This window comes from Puma concolor, chromosome C2 (genome assembly GCF_028749965.1).
Source record: "Puma concolor isolate L17-30 chromosome C2, mPumCon1.1.hap2, whole genome shotgun sequence".
Lineage (NCBI taxonomy): Eukaryota > Metazoa > Chordata > Mammalia > Carnivora > Felidae > Puma > Puma concolor.
In genome coordinates, this window is record NC_141675.1 from 135,867,490 (window position 1) to 135,891,812 (window position 24,323).

At 36.0% G+C, this 24,323-nt stretch overlaps 1 pseudogene; it reads right to left on the reverse strand.

Moving 5' to 3' along the window:
* Positions 1-10,217: 10,217 nt before the first annotated feature.
* On the reverse strand, positions 10,218-18,644 carry LOC112849798 (heterogeneous nuclear ribonucleoprotein D-like; annotated as a pseudogene).
* Between the last annotated feature and the right edge of the window lie 5,679 nt (positions 18,645-24,323).

Sequence of the window (24,323 nt, forward strand, 5' to 3'; positions counted from 1 at the left end):
GCGGTCCGTGAGTTCGAGCCCCGCGTCAGGCTCTGGGCTGATGGCTCAGAGCCTGGAGCCTGTTTCCGATTCTGTGTCTCCCTCTCTCTCTGCCCCTGCCCCGTTCATGCTCTGTCTCTCTCTGTCCCAAAAATAAATAAACGTAGAAAAAAAAAATTAAAAAAAAATAAATAAAATATAATTTAAAATACTTACAGAAACTTATTAATTATGCTCTTTTATAATTTAGGGTGTTTTTCTTGAGTTGATCCTTGAAACTGTTAAAACCAAAGATGATTAGTTTTGGTTTGTTTTAATATGTTTATTGAATAAACTAATATTAATGTAAACATCCAAACAAAGGCATGAGGTTTTTTATGGAAGATAAAATGTTGTAAACTTTACTTTGGTGATGGTTGCACATATCTGCAAACGTTCCTTAAAACATTAATTGTAAATTTTAAGTGTGTGAAAGGTATGGTATATGAATTTTTGGCTCAATAAGACTGCTAAAAAATAAGTTGACATAGTTTTCTTTGCTCAAGATTCATCCCTGTCACTAAAAGTCCATCTCATTATGTGATTAGCCATGAATTTTTCTTTGAGAAATCATCAGTGATAGAAACGTAGGCTGTTCTCACTTCCCCATTTAAAAATTTAATTTATTTTCAAAAAGATTTAAATGCCATCTTGCTCATAAACTATTGCACATGTCTCATCATCCCTTAGAATAAATTATAATAATTATTAAAGTGTTTGAAAATTAAGAATTTGATTAAAAACTTTGATTGCTTTCTTAAATTCCTATAGCAACTTATACTTTTACCTTTAGTGTATTATAGTCCACATCTTACCGTATCCAGCTATACAAAGTATTTCATTTTTTTAAAACTATACTAATTCTATTCAAGGCATGATATATCATTATCACGAATGTTTTAAAAATTTTTTTTTCAACGTTTATTTATTTTTGGGACAGAGAGAGACAGAGCATGAACGGGGAAGGAGCAGAGAGAGAGGGAGACACAGAATCGGAAACAGGCTCCAGGCTCCGAGCCATCAGCCCAGAGCCTGACGCGGGGCTCGAACTCACGGACCGCGAGATCGTGACCTGGCTGAAGTCGGACGCTTAACCGACTGCGCCACCCAGGCGCCCCACGAATGTTTTAATATAGATTTACTGAGAACCAGTGGCGATAACATGTTTTTCTTTATATATGTCTGTATCAATCTAGGTCCAAGTGGGAAAGAGAAACCATGCAGTAATATGATCAGGAAAAATTTAATAAAGAGTTACTAACTATAACAGGGATTAGAATAATGATTTAACTTGTACAAAGTAAAAATTCTAAATATGGGCATAGCAGATATAAGAAAAACCATTTCCCCTTGGGCAGAGATAGAACAACTAAGGAAGACTCTTCTCCCACCTCATTTCACTCCCAACACAGGGCTGAAATCCTGACTTTCTTAGAGAAGGGCTGATCAGGTCAGGGCCAAAAAAAAAAAAAAAAAAAAAAAAAAAATCACTATGGTGCATTAAAATGGAACTTGCTGGCAATCTATCCTTAGGGTGCCACCAGGAGGTGTTTTGTGGCAGATGTAGGGCTACAAAGCTGCCCTAAAGAATTCTGAAAAAAGCTGTTGGCTGATGAGTGTTCCTGGTCACTGTGGACTGGAGGAATTAGGTACTAGAAATCTTGCAAGTGCTGGGGGTCCGAGTGCTGGGGATTCCTTGTGCCCTAGTGGAGCCTGAGAAGCAATCATACCAGAACCAGGAAGCAAATGTTTGTTCCTGTAATGTCACTCCAGCACTCACCACTGGCAAAGGTTTCATGGAGGAGGGAGAAAGAAAAATATTTAAAATGGCCCATATTCACAGAGCAGGCACAGAGGATGAATTTGGAGTTGGGAAGAAATAGATGCATAAACAGTACAATGTCTTTAATGTTTTTATATTTAGAATTGTACATTCATTTACATTAAAATGTTTCAATCAGAAGGTGACTTTTGGTACTTATTTTAAGATACTTTGTCACAGTTTTAGAAAATGATTAGAATTTGTAACTTATGTTTCTGTTTGGGTTGATTTTGATTTACCATAGATTTTAATGTTTATGCAAGAAACTTATTCATGTTTTTCTCTGATTATACTATTGAAAATAAATGTTTTTAATGTTTATTCATTTCTGAGAGAGAGAGAGATACAGAGAGAAAGAGCGTGAGTGGGGGAGTGGGAGAGAGAGAGGGAGACACAGAATCTGAAGCAGGCGCCAGGCTTTGACCTGTCAGCACAGAATCCAACGTGGGGCTTGAACTCACCAATCGTAAGATCATGACCTGGGCTGAAGTCAGACACTTAATCGACTGAGCCACGCAGGTGCCCTTTCTCTGATTTTACTATTAAAACACATTTCACCAGATTGAATAGTTTATATATTTATCTCTATTTTTATAACTGTGTTATTGTTATAGTTAAGAAAATAGAGATAAATATTTTCCAAAGGGATTAAAAATATTAAGTATAATTTGGAAATTATTTTATTATATCACACTGGGACATTTTATTGTTGGCATCTGTTGAGGACCTAAGACCAGCTGCATCGATGTGGGTTGTACTTTGTCCCATAAATCTTCCTGTTTTATATTTCCCTCAGGAAGAGAGATCCATCCAGTAGAATCTATAAAGAGTGATTCCAAGAATCACCTGAAGAAATGGATCTAAGGAGAAAAACTGTTGTGTAGTGTGAGTCTCCTTGCAAAAACAAAGCATTTTCTTCTTCATTTTTGAGCAGCTAAATTACCGCCTTAGTCCTCAGCTGTCAGGCTTCTTCAGAAATTGCCTCAGCTTGACACAGCCATCTCACCCAGTGTCATGCTTCCTTTCCAGAAAGGACCAGGTGCAATAATTACAATGAGTTGGTGATAATTAGGGGTGAGATGTGGTCTAATGTTAGATCCCTTGCTGACTTGATACACTACTGAAGGGCAATTCCAGCCTCCTAATTCTCCAAAGGGACAGTCGAACCCATTTCTAAGACTGCATCACAGTTCAACGACTGTCTTTGCCCAATCTTGTTTATCTTCTCTTCCAAAATGTTGATTCTCAAATACTTCCAAAGCACTTACTACACTTGTGAGCACTGACTACCTTCTTTCTTTCTTTTGAAAACACACTTTACTCTTAATTAATTAATTAATTAATTAATTTGAGCAAAAGAGAGAGAGAGGGTGCATGTGTGAGTGAGGCAGGGGCAGAGAGAGAGGACGAGAGAAAATCCCAAACAGGCTCCCTGTGCAGCACAAGATGGACCCCGGGGGCTAACTCCCGTGACCGTGAGATCATGACCTGAGCTGAAATCAAGAGTTGGAGGCTTAACCGACTGAGCCACCCAGGCACCACTGCATGCTAATTTCAATCTCAGGGTTTGCTATGTAGAGAATCTGTGTCTTTTTTTTTTTTTAACATTTAATCTGTGTATTTTTTTTTAACATTTTAATAGTTCATCATATTCTGGACTCTGAACCCATTTTTACAAACTGTACTTTAAAAATAACCATTTGATGAAGTCAACAGTGGTTTGTTAACACTGTAGTAGTCATTGAGCATTAACTGTAATAGCACATTAATACCTTATGCTCTTTTCCACCCATTAGTTTGAACCGGTTATACGATTATTCAATGATTCATAATTGCAGTCATGTTTTGTAACATGCTTGCATTTTTAAAAAGATGAGTACATTTATGTCATTGCAATTCCATTTTAGATACTATCTTATAATTTGAGAATCTCTGCCTACATTTCCATGCATTTACTTTTCATTCCCATTTGCCAGGATCTGACATGGATATCTCATTTTACTCTGAGTTCCATCCCTTTCCCTACAATTTTAAGAAGTGTTTACCTCTGTGAAATTGTGTTTTTTTCTTTATTCAAGTAAAATATGTTTATAGACATATAAAGCTAATAAATATAGAGAAAGAGAATCACATTTGCTGGTTGTCCAATGTTGATTTAAAAAATAAGCTAAAAATTTTCTAAATCCCCAAAGCGATAAATGTTAGGTAACATTTAATCAGGGTGTGGGGAGAACAGATAATCTTACAAAATGTTAGAGAACTACAAATCAACTGCTGGAGTAGACACTGCCATTGCAGAAATCATTATATGCCATTAGAGGGCAACTTGACAGATACAGTTTCTTTGGTATTTTAAAGATAAAATTGAAAGCAGTTTGACAATAGCATTTGCAGCAAAGACATTTCAACAACCACATTTAGGACATGTACAGAGCAGAGATGTCATTATGCCACTGGAAAGTACCTTGATGTGGGCATTTTCTGGCTGTCAAGATCAGATGGGCTATTTTAGGACTATCTGCATTTCTATTCACTGAAGATATACTCTGTGACTCTATTATGCAACAGGAATTGACAGCTGTCAGATATCTGATCAGAACTCCTTTGGCCAGACTATATCAAATACAAATTGGCCAAGGCAATTGACAGTACTATCTTTTCTAAACACTTGTTACCTTTTCCCCTTCTTAATAATATAACCAACATAAGTGAGTAAAAAAAGAATTTTAACTTTATGTTTGCTTTAACCATAACTGCTAACACACTTACAAAGACATTGGTCAATTTAACCAATATTTCTTAAATGTAAGTCCCTTTCATTAAAATGTCTATCAGAGATTGAGAGTAAGAAATCTCAGGATCTATACATAACATACTCCACCAATAAAGAACAGGTTTTGGGACACCTGGGTGGCTCAGTTGGTTGGGTGTCCAACTTCGGCTCAGGTCATGGTCTCGTGGTTTGTGAGTTCGAGCCCCACGTCAGCCTCTGTGCTGACAGCTCAGAGCCTGGAGCCTGCTTCAGATTCTGTGTCACTACCTCTCTCTGCCTCTCCCATACTCATGCTCTGTCTCTCAATAATAAATAAACATTAAAAAAATTAAAAAAAGAACAGGTTTTGTTCATGAAGCCTTATGATTTTTTGTTTATTTGTTTGTTTCCTGGCAATTGGTTCTTTGAAACGTGGAATAGTCTATCACAAAATTTCTGCTACAGCAAAATCATGAATGTTATGTTATTTGAGAAAACATAACCAGAGGGAAAAATTTTTGGCTAAACATTTCATAGGTCAAAGATAAAGTTCCTTGAACTTGTCAGGTCACCTTGAGCAACAGGTTTTCTTCTTGAGCTCTTTTTGCACTTGGAAAATGAGTTAAAATCAATGGACTGTAAGTTCTCTTTACACTAATCTCACTAATCTTAACTGTATCTGAAAACATCCTTGACACCTTTTAAATCGGTGTCCAAGACTATGACTACAAAGAAAGGATATTGGTATTTTGTTTTTATGAATGTTAGTCAAGCCAAACAGAAAAAGCAGTGAACTATCACAATCGATATTTTTTAACATGTTTTTGTTTGTTTATTTTTTTGTAACATATTGATTTAGAATTCGATATAAAACCAATCCATTTATCAAAATTGAACTCCCATTTTTAGCTTGCAAAAACATTAAGAAATCAGAACCCCAAACTGTCCCAAATGAACAAGCTTTTACTCAACAAAGGAAACTATCAACAAAATGAAATGGCAGCCTACAGAACTGGAGAAAGTATTTTCAAACCATATATATGATAAGGGGTTAATATGAAAATATACAAGAAACTCATACAACTCAAGAGAAAAAAAGAAATAATGAAAAAATTATGTGAAGATTTCAATAGACATTTTTCCAAAGAAGACATACTGGAACCTGCTTCAGATTCTGTGTCTCCTTCTCTCTCTTCTCCCCCACTCAGGCTCTGTCTCACTCTGTGCCTCAAAAATAAATAAATGTAAAAAAAAATAACTATGAAATGACCAACAATTCTACTTATGGGTATATATCTGAAAGAAATGAAATCACTATCTAAAAGAGGTACCTGTACTATCATGTTCATTGCAGCATTATTCACAATAGCCAAGGTGTGGAAACAACCTAAGTCTCAATCAATGGATGAATACATAAAGAAAATGTGGTATACATACATATATGTATTTATATATATATATATGTATATATATATACATATATATATACACACACACGCATATATGTATGTATGTATATATGTATGTATACACACAAACTGGAATATTATTTCAGACAAAAAAAAAAAGAAATTTTGTCATTTGTGACAACATGGAAATGCTTGAAAGGCATTCTGCTAAGCCAGGCAGAGGAAGACAAATACAATATGATCTCACTTATACGTGAAATCTCAACAAACCAAACTCATAGAAACAAAATAGAATGCTGGTTGCCACGGGCTGGGGAGTGGGAAAAATAGAGAAAAGTTTGTAAAAGGCTACAGACATTCAGTTATAAAAGAAAATAAGGTCTGAGGAACTAATGAATAACATGGTTACTACAGATGATAACGCTGAATTGTACAACTGGAATTTACTAAGAGAGTAGAAATTAAATGTTCTCACACAGAAAAAGTAAATCTATGAAGTGATGGATGCTTTAGCTCGATGGAGAATCAATCCTTCCACAATATATACGTACATCATCTTATCACATTGTACACTCTAAACATATTATAATTTTGTCAACTACACCTCAACAAAGCTGAAAAAAAAAGGAAATCAGAGCCTCAGAAATATAGAATTTGGAAGGGTCTCTTCTCACAAAGACTTCTGGGAACAGTTGTAGTTTGTGTTTAAATGTTTAAATATCAAACTGATATCTTTGTACGTTCACAGCCCCAAAGGGATAGGGCTTGGCACACGGGAAAAGCAATGTTGTAACATGAAATTTCACAATAAAAATTTTACATCGCTGTGCCAGAAAATAATGTTTTGACTTAGTAATACTTTGTGTCAGCAATGAGCATCAGAATCTCCTGGAAAATTATTTCAGAATAAATATACCTGTGACCTTCTTTCCAAAGATTCTAATTTAGTTTTTCTGTTTCTGTAGCAAATTAGGAGCTACTCCACCAATCTTGGACTAGCTCTTCCAATACAAAGATGCTAGGCTATAAATGGATAATCTTTCCCTTAATGTAAATTATCTGATTATTACCTACACTGAACATTTTTCTATGAGCTAATCATTTGAAGTTATTAGGACATTTCTGCCTTTGCCTATTTCTCTCTCCTCCTTCTCCTTAAACATGTATCCCAGTTATTGTTTTTTTTTTCTTTTTCTGAAACTTTCCCATAGTCTTTGAAAGGTAGCCTTCTTCCTCATTGTGTTCCAAAACAAAATACATCACTAACACTTCTATTATAGCACTTAACACATTATGTGGCAATGATTTGTTTATAGTATGTCTCACCCACTAGATTATCAGTCTCCAGGGCAGTAATCAAGTTTGTAAGCATATTACTAAGCAGTATCAATAGAGATTGCTTTATAAAATTGGTTAAAATAAACATTGGCGATGACATCCCAGCTGCAATAAGATCACAGCAATTCAATGTCATGGCACCGTGGTTTTTAGATAATACTGGTTTCACTTCCTTGTGTTGGTTTTTGGCAGCAATAGCACTTGAAGGGCAATTTTGGGAAAACTCAGCTAATATTCTTGGCAGATATTTAACCTTATGAAAAGAAATCACTTACCCAGGACTTCAGTATTTTCATTTCAGTGACATTTAAAATGGTAATGACTCCATTTTCTTTTCAGATTTTTAAAATATGTTTTGGTTCAAAATTCAACCCATTCAGTGAATTAATCAACGAGCACAAAATCAGAATATAAAGGAATTGAAAAAGCAGACTTTTTTTCAACGAGGCCCTTGTATCTGATACATTCTATATTCTATATTGACTGTAACAACATGTAAAACATACTAATTGATATTCAATAAACTAATCACTTCTAGGACACTGTGAATATTTAGCTTTATTTCTCTATGCATATAAGATAATTTAGATAATTTCAGGATATATTTGTACCTTTACTCATCCCAGAAAAATTGTTTAAAAATATATTTTCTTTATAGATTTTGGTACCGATTAATAATAGCTTTTAAATCTTATCTAATTTTTGTATGATTATGATACTAAAAAAAATTATAGGAAGGCAGTGAAAACAAAATGTAAACAGAATTAATCTCTAAGGTATCTGCAGTCACTTTTTGTTTGTTTGACGTTAATAGGATTCACTGCCCTAAAAACACTGTACCTACAGACTTTGACAACATAACTTAAAATGAAAATCTCCCTTGTCTTCCTTAAGGTTGCATGTTGAAAGAATAAACAGTCCCCTGCAATAGCCAACATTGGTACCCGGTCTAAGTTTAAAGTCAAATAGCTAAACAGGACCAAAACAGGGCCAAGTGCATTGTAACTTAATAGTCAGCAAGTACAAACATCATTGAACAAAGAAAGTTGCAGGCACCAAATAAAACGAAGGCCCTCATCAGCATAAAAAGATTTACATTCGGTTGAAGGTGAGGTCAACACTCTGCCTGTGAATATGTATGCCAATCTTAGAAGCTAATGTGGAACCACAGAAACAAAAATTAAAAACCTTAAGTCTAACAACTACATGGAATGTAAAATTCAAAGCTTGAATTCACCCAGGAAATTCCCCAAAATCTAGAGCTAAACCTGCTTTTTGATGCACCAGGAAGATCTTTTGTAATGACTTGGTCACTTAGATTTGTGTTAACATACATAAAATTTAAAGTATACTTTTCTCCACTGCTCCTACTATGTCTGAATGTGGTTATGCTTAACTACTCAGCTCATGCACTAATCCATTAAAAATGATGAAATCTACTACCGTGACTTTTTCTGAGAACTCACACCATGTTAACGGTTAACACTTAATATAGCTTCCTAAGAATGCCCCAAGAGAAAACATTTTGTTCAGTTTGGTGTTTACTGTGACATAATACTAACAGAATATAATTTCCTCAGCCACTACTTCAAATATCTGAATCTAACTTTTGTTCAATTTTGTTTTTTACATAGAATGTTTTTATTTACAAGATTTTAGACTTTTTAAAAATTTATTTATTTAAATTCCAGTTAGTTAACATACAGTGTTGTCTTGGCCTCAGGAGTAGAACCTCGAAGAATCTCTTACATATGACACCTAGTGTTCATCCTGAAAATTGCTCTCCTTAATACCCATCACCCACTTAACCCATCCCCCCACCCACCTCCCTTCCAGCAACCCTCAGTTTGTTTTCTGTATTTAAGAGTCTTTTATGGTTTGCCTCCCTCTCTGTTTTTATCTTATTTTTTCTTCCTCTTCCCTTCCCCTATGTTCATCTGTTAAGTTTCTCAAATTCCACATATGAGTGAAATCATGTGATATCTGTCTTTCCCTGACTTCTAACTTTTGCTCAAATTTTAACAATCTCATATCTGTATGCCAAAATCCTTGTTAAAATGTAGCTCCAATACACAGTTTAACAGTGCTTTTTACATGGGTATATCTGGACATTTTTATCAACAGAATAATTAAAGTCATGGTATTATGATTAGCCAAAGGTCTTTCTAGCAGAGCACTGATGAAGTCTGATTTAGCATATCATAACAAATGGCTTTCCAGAGACAGGAACAAAACACAATGATTTTTGTTCATGAAAGAGCTAACACCATATGCTAAAATGTCAAAATATAATCCAGAAAATTCAGGGTCTGTTAGAAGTCTTCCACTAATGACAACACTATGACAGGGTCTCCAGATATACAGAGAAGGAACATTCAAGATGTGGTGGAAACCTCAGTTAACAGGGAAACAAAGCCTTGGAACACAGAATACATCTAACAAAAATGGGGAACAGGATGACACTGGCTATTCCTAAAGGACCACGGTTTCTCTGTATGGACCCAAACTCCTTACAAAATAAAATGTGCCTTAATTATTGCTTATTTAAAATTATACTTTTACAGAGCTATTTAGTACCTGACACAGAGAAACAATCACATAGGGAAGCATTTGTTGGAGGTTTAACATGAAATCACACAAATAAAATTTGTATAAACAGAAATCCACATCGAGTCATGACACACAAAAGACAAAGTAAATACATAGAAAACTAATTGGCGGCTATCAGCAGTTGGACACAGTTGTGTCAGTTGTGTCTTGTACACGAGAAGTCTTTTACAAAATAATCATTTTAGATCAACAGAAGGCCAGTCTTCACTGTCATCCTGCAAGATGGGTTACTTGAGCAAGCTCCTCTTGTTTTCTCCAACATCCTCCTTTAGTATGGCTGGTAATTGTTTTGGTGATCGCCACCCCCTCCAGACGCCTTGCCCTAAGTGTCTGTTGGCCACTGTAGTCTGCATATCCCTGTCCATATCCATAGTTCCCATAGTTATACCCAATATAATCATAGTGGCCCTAGCCACAATAGTTTTGATTACCACCATAGGCACTACTGTAATTTCCATGTCTTTGATCATAATAGTTATTAAATCCTTGGTTCCAGTGTTGGTGCTGACTGCAACCATGACAAGGCTTCTAGCACCACCTTGACCACTAGCTGCAGCCCCTCTTCCTCCTTCTTCTTGTTGCTGTTGCTGCTATATACCTCTTTGGGTTGTGCAATTGATTTCACACTTCCCAGAACCAAATCGATGATATCTGCTTTCTAACAATTTCTTCACTGGCTCTTTGTCAGTACATGTGATAAAACAAAATCCTCTTCTTTCATTTGTTTTTGTAGCTGTGGGAACATCAATATTTTCAATCTCTCTAAAGTCTCTGAAACATTTTTAAATTTGTTCTTCAGAAGTATCTGAGCTCAATCCACCCACAGAAACCTTTTTAGGGGGGGTTCTTTTTCTTTTAAATCTTTAGCCTTGGGGCACTTAGGTGATTCAGTCGATGAAACGACTGACCCTTGATTTCAGCTCAGGTCATGATCTCATGGTTCCTGGGATCTGGCCCTACGTTGGGCTCTGTGCTGATAGTGCGGAGGCTGCTTGGGATTCTCTCTCTCCCTCTCTTTCTGTTCTCCCCTACTCTTGTGCACATGCTCTCTTTCTCTTTCTCTTTCTCTTTCTCAAAATAAATAAATAAACATTTTCCAAAAGGTTTTAGACCTTTTGGGATCTATCAATTTGCCATCCAGTTTGTGTTCTTTCAGTGCCAAAACTTTATCAACACTAGTAGCGTCTTTGAAAAGCACAAATCCAAATCCCCTTGATCTTCCAGTCACTGGGTCTGTTTTAACTGTGCAGTCTACAACTTCCCCAAATTGAGACAAATATTCAGTCAGGTCTTTCTTGCCTGTGTCGCAGTAAACATTTTACTGTCATTCTGCTGACGTTGATCTTGCATCCCTCTGCAAATTCCTCTATACTGATGTATTCATTCATGTCCTCGTGGCGGCTGAGTTGTCCACTGCGGGTGCCGGCCACGCGGTCCAGGTCAGGCTGCAACAGCAGCAGCGGAGCCTTGTATGGAGCTGGGTTTAAAATGGCGGTGAAACTACAGACATACCACCCTGAACGCGCCCGAACTCGTCTAAAATGGTGGTGAAAGAGTCGTAGCTACTTTTATGAAAGATTATTTTCATTGTTTTATAAAAAAGAAACAGGTTGAGTAATGAATACATTAAGATAACTTTTGACAATCTAATAGATTGAAAGTGGTGACTGGATTTAAGGGGACTGTAGTATCTTGGTTGGGCTTATTTTTCCATCTTAGGATGACTCCCAAACTTCAATATTATGTCCAAATCCAAAGCCTCCTGATAATGTACATCTTAATGAGGGAGGAGAACATTGACTTACACCCTACCTAGCACATTTGTCTTCTAAAAATAAAATATTTTAAACATTTTTATCTTTCTTCCTGACCCCTCCTTCTGAATCTCCTGCCACATCTTTTCATTGGCTATTCATCAATCATCTCTGGAGTTTTTAATTAACCTGGTTCAAGTAACTGTCCCATACTTCCCATAATACTGCACTGAGCACTCCTCAAACTACAAGGTATCAACACTTTCAAGCAGAAGAAATGAAGCAAAACAGGTCATTTTCCCCAGCTAATGTTTTTCTTCTAGCATGTTCTTTGGGATTTTTAGTTTATCTATCTCTAGATAACTGCAGTGTAATGCCCCAAAATATATAACCCATACTTCTAGAGACTAACATACAGTAGATTGATAAATGTTTAACAATAAGCTCAGTAAACAACAACAAGAAAAAACCCTGATTGTAACATTTGCCCATTTCTATGGTCTGATTATGCATCCCTGTTATGACGACTTTTGAACTACCAATGTGATATTATGTTATTGAATGTAAAGTTAGAAGAAATGTGTTGTAGTACACTATTATGTATTTCCCCCGTACAGATTAAATAGACAAAATAACCTCAAGACCATATATGATAGTAAAATACAGTAAAATAATTAGGATGCAGTTTTCAGCCTTTATTACCTTTTAAAAATAATTCAAGTAAGTTTATATAGCTTAACTTTCAAGGACAGCTGTATTTAATAACCAACTTGTAAAAACAGCTTTCATTATCCAGCACATGCTGGATCTAGCATACCACTGGTAGTAGATGTTTTTCATACCTTTTGCTAGTTTTCATTAAGTATCTGAAATGAACAGGTTATCACTTGGTTTTAGTGACTGAGCATTTTGAACAAAATGAAAATTGATTTAAACATTTACTACCTTCCTTTAAATTGACAAAAGAAAAAGCAGTGTCTAGAAAGGAAAAAAAAGCTGTGCCTAACAGACCTAGAGAATTTCTTGGCCCTTCCTCTATAGTGTCTATTTCATTTATGTTATTTTCATGTAAATATATTCATGAATTCCTTTTTAAAAATGTGAAACTGTATGAAATGAAAAGATAATGAAAGCAAGGGATTGCACTGTTAATTTATCTAGTAATTTCAGCTTGGATTAAACTTTTCTTGACAGTTGCCTCCCACCTGTTTTATTTGTGGAAATGAAGAGGACAAAAGTCAGGTGCCTTTCTTGGAGATGTGTACACATTGCTGAGTTCAATACAAAAGACACAGTGATAAAAGTGCTCGAAGTTTTAAAACCTTGAAGTGGAATGATATTTCTTGATTCATTTAAGATTACATTCTAAGATTCATTGTACAATTCACTCTAAGATTACACTATAGACAGGCTGCTGCTTTTTTGGGAAATTTGCTATGAACCGTTATATTCCACTATGGCTCATTCTCTTGGCCCTCTCTGGATAGATTAGCAATGGACACCTTTCCAAGTTGGCTCATTGTCGTATGTTTCCCTGAATTTGCAACTGGGACCAATTAGCCAGTTCACAAGGCTGGAATTATAACACATAACCTCAATATCAATACAGATAGACAGATTTGTCATGGGGTCTAGAGAAGCAAAGGCATTTCTAGAAGGGGAAATAAATAGATAAATAGGGAAACAGGGAGAAAAGAGAAAGGCCAAGAGCTTTACAATGCTTGATTTCAGTTTCTTCCTAAATTTCCATGCATTTCTGCTTTGGGCTTCTATGAGGCATATTTAAGTTAGTTCTGTTATATATTTGAAAAGCACTGAATCACATATAAGGTTTAAGAGTATCTGTATTTCTGGCTCTGTTCATGTCAAAATGAACTACAGTGTCATTGATCTCTGCAGAAATGCACCGGTATGCATTTCATCCTGGTTCACCAATCCAGGTACAAGAATTTTAAAACAAGGAAAGAAACACAATACACTTTTAAATACATAGATTAGATGTGTTCTGGAAAGCAGGAAGAAAGTAACAAGGGAGTACCCTGTGTGTACCCCAGAAATAACGAATTCCCTGATCTCAGGATTACTCTTTGTGTTTTCCAGGCAGTATTTAGCCAGTGAGTCAGTTAATTAACATTTATCAATTACGAGCTGACAGGTAATACAGAGGGGTCAGAATGCAGAACATCATGTCTTCCCTGTACACAATCGGTTAAGTCTTGGGAAACAGTTACAAACACATGGACAAAGAGTTTGTAATAATAATAAACATAGCTCTTGACTCTTATTCTCTGTGGGTCATGCTATTCTTTTTCATCTTCAAATCCATTATTCTTCTCTATTTAAGGTATCTGTGCATTAAGACTAATACCCCTGAGGAGATAAAAGCCAAATGCAAAAGCAGATTTGATCACAGGTTACGCAGATGGTGGTGATTTGATTAGGAATTTGAGCACTGGGCTGTCATCTGCAATCTCTGTAGGACTTGACTTTTTTCCTCTCCTGTTGTGTCGTTGGACCACTTGTGGTGAATGATAGTTCAAAAAAATACAGTTTGGTCAATACTGTAGTGATATACAACTCCCGATTTTTAAAATTCAATTTTCATTTTTCTTGTCTTCTCAAAAAAATTATCAGTCACTTTTTCTTTCTAGCTTCCATCACAGTATAATTCTTATATATAATAATTTACAATTATCTAACATGCTGCCATCTGCCATTGTGGAAGAAAACTCTTTAATGCTTATCTGCTGAGAGTTATGAAATTATACTGATGATAATGTCTACATCAATCCATTATCTGTAGGTATTCTCTATAAGTGAGAAAGTGAAAATAAATTAACAGGAACAAAATGGTATATTGCACCTTTCAGACATGAGATTTCCATAAAGAAATGGGTTAAAGTCATAAGAACTTAGTAAGTGAAAAGGCAATATAGAACATTCTTATTTTCATACAATTACTTACTGAATCCTTAACCTGACTTAAAAAAAATATATTAGCATATATTTGAGAAAGCATATTTGTAATTGCTTCTACAATCTAGAAAATAATTTGCAGATACTATAATTTATATGGAACTGATAAATTATAGCAAAAATTTTAAAAATTTATAATGGGTAAATATATGATAATGTTCAATTTTCTTATATATCCACAGCTTAATTATTATACTCTATATTTTAATAATTTAAAAATAAGGATTTCACTGTTAAAATTTGCAAACTGGCTCTTGCCTTCAATCTAAGATCATGACCTTAACTATACTTTTGGAACATATTCTTGGTCATATGCCTATCTGTGTTTCAAGGTGGTGTCTTCTAAAAGTAATGTGGCCTCTTAGTTTCAGGAATAGTGCTCCTTATGTTCATAAAATATCTTAGCATCCTACAAAGATGTTGCATTCATAATCACTATGGCGCACAGGAATGCTTTCTAAGCACCTTCACCATCCTTGATGTGCTATCAAACTGAACCAATGATTATTGAAAAATGATTATTTCCTTCAAGATACCACCCTATTCAATTTGATAACTTATATTCTCATTGGTTCTTACAGAAGTTTTAGCAGTATTACCTTTATGCAAATCATTTCTCACCATTTCTAAAGGGCCAGAGCTCTCTGCGTCGCCTTTAACCATTCCAATGGGTCCTGTAACATCACTGCTAATTTTGAATGCTTTGCCTTTCTTTAGTGAGAAAGAACATCTTATGAAATGCAGAGTCCAAAAGTGGTTGTATTAGCTATGTATTGCAGCATAATAATATTGCCGTAAATTTGGAAGCTTAAAATAACACCTATATATTGTCTCACTCTTTCTGCAAGTCAAGAGTCTTGTCTTTGGTTAGCTGGATACTCTGCTTTAGGGTCTTAAACGGGCAATCAAGGTGATGGTTAAGGCTGCAGTTTGCAGCCTCTTACGAGGTCTGACTGGGGAGAAACCTACTTCCAAACACACGTGGTTGTTAACAGAATTCACTTCTTTTCAGGCTACTGGACTGAGATCTGATTTTTCTTGCTGATTTCTGGCTACCCTCAGCTCTTTGACTTTCGATCTGAACATAGAAGCTTGCTTCTCCCAGGCCAGCAAGGAAGAGTTTCTTCCCAATATGGGTGTTGCAGTTTTATCAACATAATCATGTATATGTGATCACATATACCCTATCAACTTTGCCATATTCTATCAGATTAAAGCAAGTCACAGGTCTGCCACACTCAAGGGGAAGTCATAGCATAAAGATGTGAATACCAGGAGGTAAGAATCATAGAGTTTACCTTACAACCTGTGTTTCACAAAGAACCTCATTCTCAAAAAGCTAGCTGAAAATCTACTATTTGGCCATATCACCTTCTCCTCAAGTTTGTCAACCTCTTAGGTTGTTGGCTGGGTTCACTGTGAGAAGATTGCATTGCCTGAAAGTTCACACAGCTAACCTCTGGAACATCTTGTAACATGGGATAATTCCTGTGAGGATATTGTTCTACAAATGTATTTATTTTTATTCTCATTACTTTACAGTGGACAGATATCAGAACCTATCTGTGGTGACAGAATCAAACTATATTCAACATGTCTTCCTCATCAGATATTACTTCAGTGACTTACACTTTTCAGTTAAAATGGCTTTTTTTTTTTCATTTGGGGAACAGATGTGAACCATCTGTTTTTAATCAAAAATCCATATTAAATTACACCTTTAATTCTAGTGATAAGTAGGGAAACATCTTAAATGCAATTTGACTTGTGTATATGATTTCTTCATTAGATTTACCTCCTTTTAAATATGTCAAAACCTCATTATCTTGAATGCCGATGATGTGATGAAGAGATTAAGATTCTGCACACTGTATAAACTATGCAGAGCTATAGGAGCAAATCTGAATTACAAAAGCATGTGTTGAGAGGATCATTAAGTAATTTGGTCCATTTAACATTATATGCCCATGAGACTATTCCATACTTTGATACTTTTATATCTTGAAGCAAGAATAGATTTAAAACAACTTTTGAAATTATTATTCGTTTATCTTACTTTTGCCTATGTATCTCCTTCAAAAGTCATGGGTAAAAAAAATCAGAAATCTTTAGGTATCTAATCCACATAATCTTCAAACAAAGATTTACCTTTGTTACCTTTGTTAAAGATTACCTTTAAAAGGTAAAGGAAATGCTTTTGTATGATGTGAAGAGTTTTATATTCTCTTCTATTTTTATGGGCAAAGTCACGGCCATGGAGGGAGAGCTTACCCTAAATGATTGAAAGCTTTTCCACCAAAGAGGTAATTTACCTTCTAATATCAGACACTCTAGACTATTACAGGCTCTTATCACAAAAATGTCTTCATCATTTAGGACGTAATGGAGGGAGATTCCTCTCCCCACTCATTGGATACAATGTCAGTACAGCTCTGTACTACCACAATTCCGGAGACACAAGTGAGAGAAAAAAACAAAGAGAAAGAAGATTAATGCAGCTGTGACAATTTCCCTTTTGGCAGTTTATGGTTCCGTCTGGGGAAAACACTGTTGTTTTTTTGATGCTACCTGTATAGTCTTGCTTTTCGGACATATTCACAGTCTGTTTCACAGCCCTGACTTGGCCCCAGAAACTCATATCTTTCCAAATCAGAGGCAAAAAGTCTTAGCAAGACTTTATCCATAATAGATGCAAACTTAAATTCTACCAAAATCACATATATTTTTCTTTTGCTTTCATTTAAAAAAATCATGTTAACAACATAGTGTATTCCAAAACATTCAAAGCACTGATTTTAGATAAAAACGGAAGTTGAAAGAGATGATCTTTAGGACTGGAGCAGTAAATGTTGTAATAGTTTCAGATATGTAGTTAGGCTAGAACCAGCTGAATGTGTGCAGGATCATCAGGCTTCAGGGGAAGCACCAAAAGAAAGTCTGCATGGGATGTGTGGCTCAACCAGGCAGGCAGACACTGGATTGATTTCCCTTACAGGCCAGAAAATCAGGAGAGACAACTCTGTGTAATGCCAAAGCCCAAGGAGCAGACAGGCAGAAAGACCTCACAAGTTAGTTATGATGAGTGAGTGATTAAGAGTGGTGTCAGTTATGAAACTGTTGCTCTTAATGCTGCCAGATGCTGAGAAAAGTTGTCAGACAATGAGCCCACAGGCATAGAGAGACATCAGACTTCCAAATGCCTCCTTACTAACTAGATAAAGGCTATTAAAACCGTGCCAAAATCTGACTTGTGCTCCTACCTGGTACAGAGAGGAGGGCTGGGGACAGCTTAATGGAGAGCTGGAAAACACACAACTCACCGGAAGATAAGAAATAACCATGCACGTGGCAGGAAAAAAAAACACAGAAGATAATAGTAATAAGATAAGATAAGATGATAAGATAAGATAAAATAAAATAAATTAAATTAAAATAAAATAAAAAACAGTGTGAGTTGCATGTTTATTGAGTAGAAACTACATGGCAGGGCTCCCTCTAACATTGGAGATGCATCCAAGTCCTGGCTTCTCACACTCAGGTGGAAGATCACAGACCATCAACAAAACAACTAAGTCAGTTATGCTTTGTCAGAAGAGAGTGCATTTCAGAAGACAATTGAAGTAGACAAAGAAAATAGCCAGATGATTTGCATTTGTGGGGCTTCGGGACAGGATTGGATTTTCAACAGAGCTGTAGGCGTGGCCTCCTTGATAAGGTAACACTGAGCAAGCAAAGTGGCCAGGTTTCTGGAAATACAGTGGAACAGGCCAAGGGAGCAGCACTTGGCAAATGTCCTGAGAGCAGAACATGCCTGGGGAGGGAGCGGTGGCAACAGAGGCTCTGCTCTGAGATCCCACCTGGTGCATGCCAGAACAGCAAGAGCCCAGTGTGGGTGGTGGAGAATGAGTTAACTGGGGAGTCACAGGGATGGGGTCAGAGATATAAGAGAATCGAGTACAGATCATCGTGGCCCTCTTAAGCCATTGTTAGAACTGAGAGTTTGTTGTCTGAGAAATGAGAAAACATCGAAGTGCTTGAGAAGAAAAGTGAAATGATATGACATATGTTTAAGTCTCACGCCAGCTGCTATATTGGATGATTTTTTTTTTTTCTTTTCAGAGCCTCCTAAACTTTCTGTATTGTTCTATATTGTGTTTGATTATAATTAAAATTAAGCTTTCATTCCTTTTTTTTCCCCTTACGGCTAGTGCCAAGAACTGGAACAAAAACTTCACCATTTTTGGGGACTCCAGTAGAAAGTGTGGAAATAGTAAGACATTATCATTATAAAGTAACAGCAGCACTTACAAAAAGATAGGGCTATGGTAGTGGTCAAGTAAATGTTATATAAGTTTGGAACTGTATATATATCAATGTATTTTATTATTAATATATTATAATATATAAGTTATTAATATATATTATTAATATATAGAAGTATATTTTGCTGATGTGTGTGTGTGTGTGTGTTTGTGTATCACCCTCTGGCAGCAGTAATTATTCAAATTATAAGCAATCTTTTCAGAGAAGATAAGGAAGGGATATGGACTCAACCTATTACCTGAGAAAGGAAAAACTGTCAGGGATGATCATCACACTCCTCCCACAGTCTTGAAATCCACAGAACACCCCTCAAGTCACTGTTTTGCTTTTTTGTATTATTGTTGTTCTGGAAAGCATGTGGAAGTCACAGGCTGTTATCATAGTCCATTGTTCTGAGGCAAGATTCTTCTGGAACTTTTGCATTCCCACCCAAAATGCAGATTATCTGTGGGGACAAACCAGGAGTGCATGGAATTCTTGCAAATTACCTGTGAGTCGTCTGTCTCCAACTGAAATTATCCCTGCTTTCTTTTAATGTTTCCATCCTCACAATACTAAATCCAGCACTGCATGGCCACATGTTGGTTGAGTTATAGTTGAGTATCTTGGCAAAGCCATAATGTCTGTCCTACTTAAGTTGTCAGTGTTTTTATTGAATAGTGAGTTCATATGTGGGTCATTACATAAGTAACAATAAATGAACTAACCAACAGGTAAGTAACAGAGGGCTATGTTTGGAGCCAGGAATGACAGGATGTCATAAACTAAAGATTATACTTAATTCTCTCCTGTGTAATTGAGGTCTATTCAAGAAAAAAATGTTAAAAAACATTAAAAGTTAGAAAAAACCATTTGTTTGGCCTCAGCTATTTGGTGCACTGGACATTCTTCCCCATCATCATTAAAAGAATCTCAAAGAGCTCCCAGTCAGTATTCTCTAATTAAAAACATAAAGTGAAAATTTTAATTAGAATGAAATTCATTTTGAAAATCAAGTTTATTTTTTATTCTGTGGTTTCATTTATTAAAATAGTCTCAGGGGTGCCTGGGTGGCTCAGTCAGATAAGTGGCTGACTCTGGATTTCTGCTCAGGTCATGATCTCATGGTTCATGGGTTCAAGCTCTGTGTTGGGCTCTGATTCTGACAGCATGAAGCCTGCTTGGGATTCTCTCTCCCTCTCCCTCTCTCTCTCTCTCTCTCTCTCTCTCTCTCTCTCTCTCTCTCTGTCTGCCTCTCCCTCACTCAAGTATTCTCTTTCTCCTCTCTCAAAAATAAACTTAAAGAACATTTTCAAAGATGAAAGACAATTTCTGAAAAAATGAAAGCAGTCACTTTTGCCCACATTATACTCTCCCTGGATATGTAAATTTATTAAAGTCAGTCAGGAATTAGGTAGCAGTGCTTTTTAATAAATAAGAAATCCAAACCTGTCAAAGAAATTTATAAATTGTCATTAATATTAATTGAGTAAATTGACTAGCATTAATTGACTAAATTAAGTGTGAGTTTTTAAAATAATAAAGATTATACTTTTCCACTTTCATTCCAATCTTATGCGGGTATAGTCGGAGTCTAATCAATTCTCACATGTCACCCTCAGTGAAGATTTCTGAAAAAATTGTATGTCTGTGAAAGTTCTATCTTTGGTGATTACAAATGGAAAATGAGTATCCAGTTTGTGAATTTAAGGGCAGTGTCATGAAAGAGTGAAAGTAACATGCTTCAACTGGTTAGCAAGCAATTCCCTCAAGATTTTCCTCAGCCGCTGGTGTTACTAAACACTTTCTTGTTCAGAAAACTAAAGCAGTTGAGGCAAAACGAATGAAGCCCTAATTTCAACTGAGAAAGGTTCACAGGTAAATCTCATGTGGTCTGTGCTTCTGAGGTAATAACGCTGTGGGTGATGAACAGGTTGCCTGGCCTCCCACATCAGATTATAAGAACAGAAGAGGAATCGCTGAAAGGGGAATCTGTTTCTTCACACGCTGCCCTGCTTTGGTATGCAGTCACTGGGTTCTAAAGATGCTTTAAGACTTTATTAAAGAATGAATACCTGAAAATGGAAGCCAATGAACATCCAAATCATGTTCTGAGAGAAGTCAGTAAGACTTGCCAATTGCCAGCCTGCTATTCTTGTTTTCAGCTTTATTGAAGCTGAGAAATATGATTAAGAAACTTAAAAGTGCACGAGGTGGTGATATGATAAATGCATACATTCTGAAAGGATTCCTCTCATCTGGATAATTAATGCATCCATCACCTCATATATTTACCCCCTCTTTTTTTTTTTTTTTTTGATTAAGAACATTCAAGCTCTACTCTTTTAGCAAATTTCAATTATACAATACAGCCTTATCAGCTAGAATAGCCTTGTTCTACACTAGAGCCTCAGACCTTATTTATCTTACAACTGAAAGTTGGTACCCTTTTCCAACCTTTCCCTGTGTCCCCCACGTCCAGCCCCCTGGCAACTGCTTCTATCCAGTCATCAGTCAGCATCACAGGAAAAATGCATAGGTTGTAAGTGATGCTTCCTTCATGAAAAACGGTGGGAAAATTGGTTAATGGAGTGAGTGCTGGTACATGTTTCGTATTTACTGTACATTTATTAAAAAAATAGAACTCATTTATTTTTTTATTTTTATTTTTTTGTGTGTGGGAACTAGGTCTTAGGTAGCCATTTACATTAAACCATGTGAGAAGGTTGTGGAAGGTTGGGAACAACTGCTTCATTTGAGCCTTATTTCTCTATCCATTGTCTCCAACAAGAATGGACCATGTACCAAAAAGAAACGATTTTGTTGGTAGGGTATTGAGTTACATCCTCACAGTATTCTCCACATGCGTATACCATATGTGTTCTTCTGGAGAATCCTCCAATATCCTTGTGGAAACCACACGAATCTGAGCACACTTCATGCTGCTGAAATCCCTGAACTGCTTGGAGAATGGCGGATGACTTTTCCTCTGAAGTATGTATACTGCTTACATTTTATGTTGCTAGAATTTTACTGGGAAGAGAGAAACTCCCTTGGGTAGCTTGGGAGGTAGAGAAGGGAAAAATGAAAGAAATTCTAGCAACATTCAAAGGACATTATATCTCCTTTGGCACTTAGTTTTAAAGGTTTTATAAATGTTTTCCTCATTACTTTTTCATAATTCATATCTTTCTTTCTTCCATTTCCTTTTACAATGACTAGATATTTCTATTTCTTTCTATATCTATCTCTGTCTCTCTATTATCTATCTGTCTATCTATCTATCTATCTATCTATCTATCTATCTATCTATCTATATTTCCAGAGTCTTTCTGAGAGAAAAAGAGCGAAAGAGAAATGGAGAGGGGGAGAGAAGAAACAGACTTCTTTGAGGCAGGGTAAAAAAGAGAAGAGAAAACTTGCTTACTTATTTATCTGTCAAATTCTGGTCTCAGTTTTGGTGGAGTCATCACTGCCCCAAATTTTCTTTTCTAAGTATCCTAGAGTCAGTCTCACCTAGAAATTCTCCCCCTAGAAATTCTCTTCTTCAGATGGTTTTGTTTTTTTGCCATAAGTCTAAGGAAACTCCCTTTTCCTTGTCATGCACTAATGAAAATTGTCTCCTCTCATGGGTCAGTGAATGATAATTTCAGTTGCTAAGAGACAGATGCTACTCCAAAGAGTTAAGTAATAGGAAACAGGGTCTTTTTATTTTATATTTAAGATAGCTATGTGATATTAGCCACCATAATTTCTTAGCCTTCTACTCTTTAAATAACTTTCCTTGGATTCTTTTTTTTCCCCCAGAAATATTAGCAGTGAAGCAGCTCTTCCTGGCTCAGTAATTCTACCACCTCCTAGTCTTTAAAGACACACCCCCAGAGAGGTTCATTCACAGTCAAGTACAGAAGACATTGCCTATTACTGTCTAGCCTCAGGCCCACTGAACAGCTGCACTTCTCCATACCTGACATGACTGACACTAGGATTTCATCCATAGCATTACTTATTTTCTTTTTCAGAGCTCTGATAATCAGTCTCTTTTATTTCTGCAATCAAAACCTTTATAAATAGCAAGCATGCAAAACTTCTCATAATATAGAATTAGATATAAAAACTAAAAAAAAAAACCTCATGAATTTTTCCTGCCCATTGATGTAACATACTTAAATAATTTCTTGAGAAATTAGATGTATATGATACTACACAAGGGTGAGTCATTATGTCCGTCACTCTTCCTGATGAAGGAAGGATCTTCACAGGCAGATGGCAATGTAGCCTTGAACAGTAATACACGGTTTTCTAGAGGTCCCTTACTATCTCCTCCTCTTATATCCTGCTTACTCATTAAATCATATATTTTTATTTGAATTATTTTTTAAGTTTATTTATTTTGTAAGAGAGAGAGAGAGAGAGAGCGTGTGCACAAGTGGGGGGAGGGGCAGAGAAAGAGGGAGAGATTGAGAATCCCAAGCAGGCTACATGCTGTAAGCATGGAGATCTTACACAGAGCCCGACGTGGGGCTCAAATTCATGAGCCGTGAGATCACGACCTGAGCTGAAACCAGGAGTCGGACGTTTAACCAACTGAGCCACCCAGGCGCCCCTCAAATCATTTTTTATTTAAATTTTTATTAGGAAGACCTAACTCGTATACTGAGCAAGGACAAAGTACAATTATTCTTTTTGCCTATCTTTCTATAATGATCTCATGATCCTTAATTATTTTTCTTCAGCTTAAAAGGGTCACCTCTATTTCTGCTGTGGCAGAACATGGGTATGTTATAGTGCTGTAGACCTTTGAGTTATAACTTACTTTTATGTGATTTCCACGTTGGTCTGAATGCTCTCTGGGAAGAAATTCTTTAGAACAATGTGAAAACAAGATCTCTCTTATTACCTTTCTTACAGGCTTAATCAATTCATTTTTTTTTCTATGAAAACATTAGAGATTCTTCTTGGTTATTGTAAAATATTCCTATTGTAATGTTTTTTGAAATGCCAGGAATATTTAAAATGCAATAAAAAGGTACTTGCTATGTAGAAAGTGTTTGAGTAGGAAAATATAAGAAAATATAATGATGTTTAAGATGAAGACGTAATCATCTATTCAACATTTTGTTCTGAGTAGCAGGTTTTAAGATGAAGATAGATACATATGAAATGTTATCAATGACAAAGACAGCAAAACACAGTATTTTTAGCATGTATTTATAATTTTTTATTGGGAATAATATATCCAAAACATAGTATTTTTGAGTGAAGTCGTGTTTTATTTAAAGCTTCCAGGTATGTCTTTTCTCATATTGGGTTAGTTCCCAGGTTTGTTAGTACTTCAATCA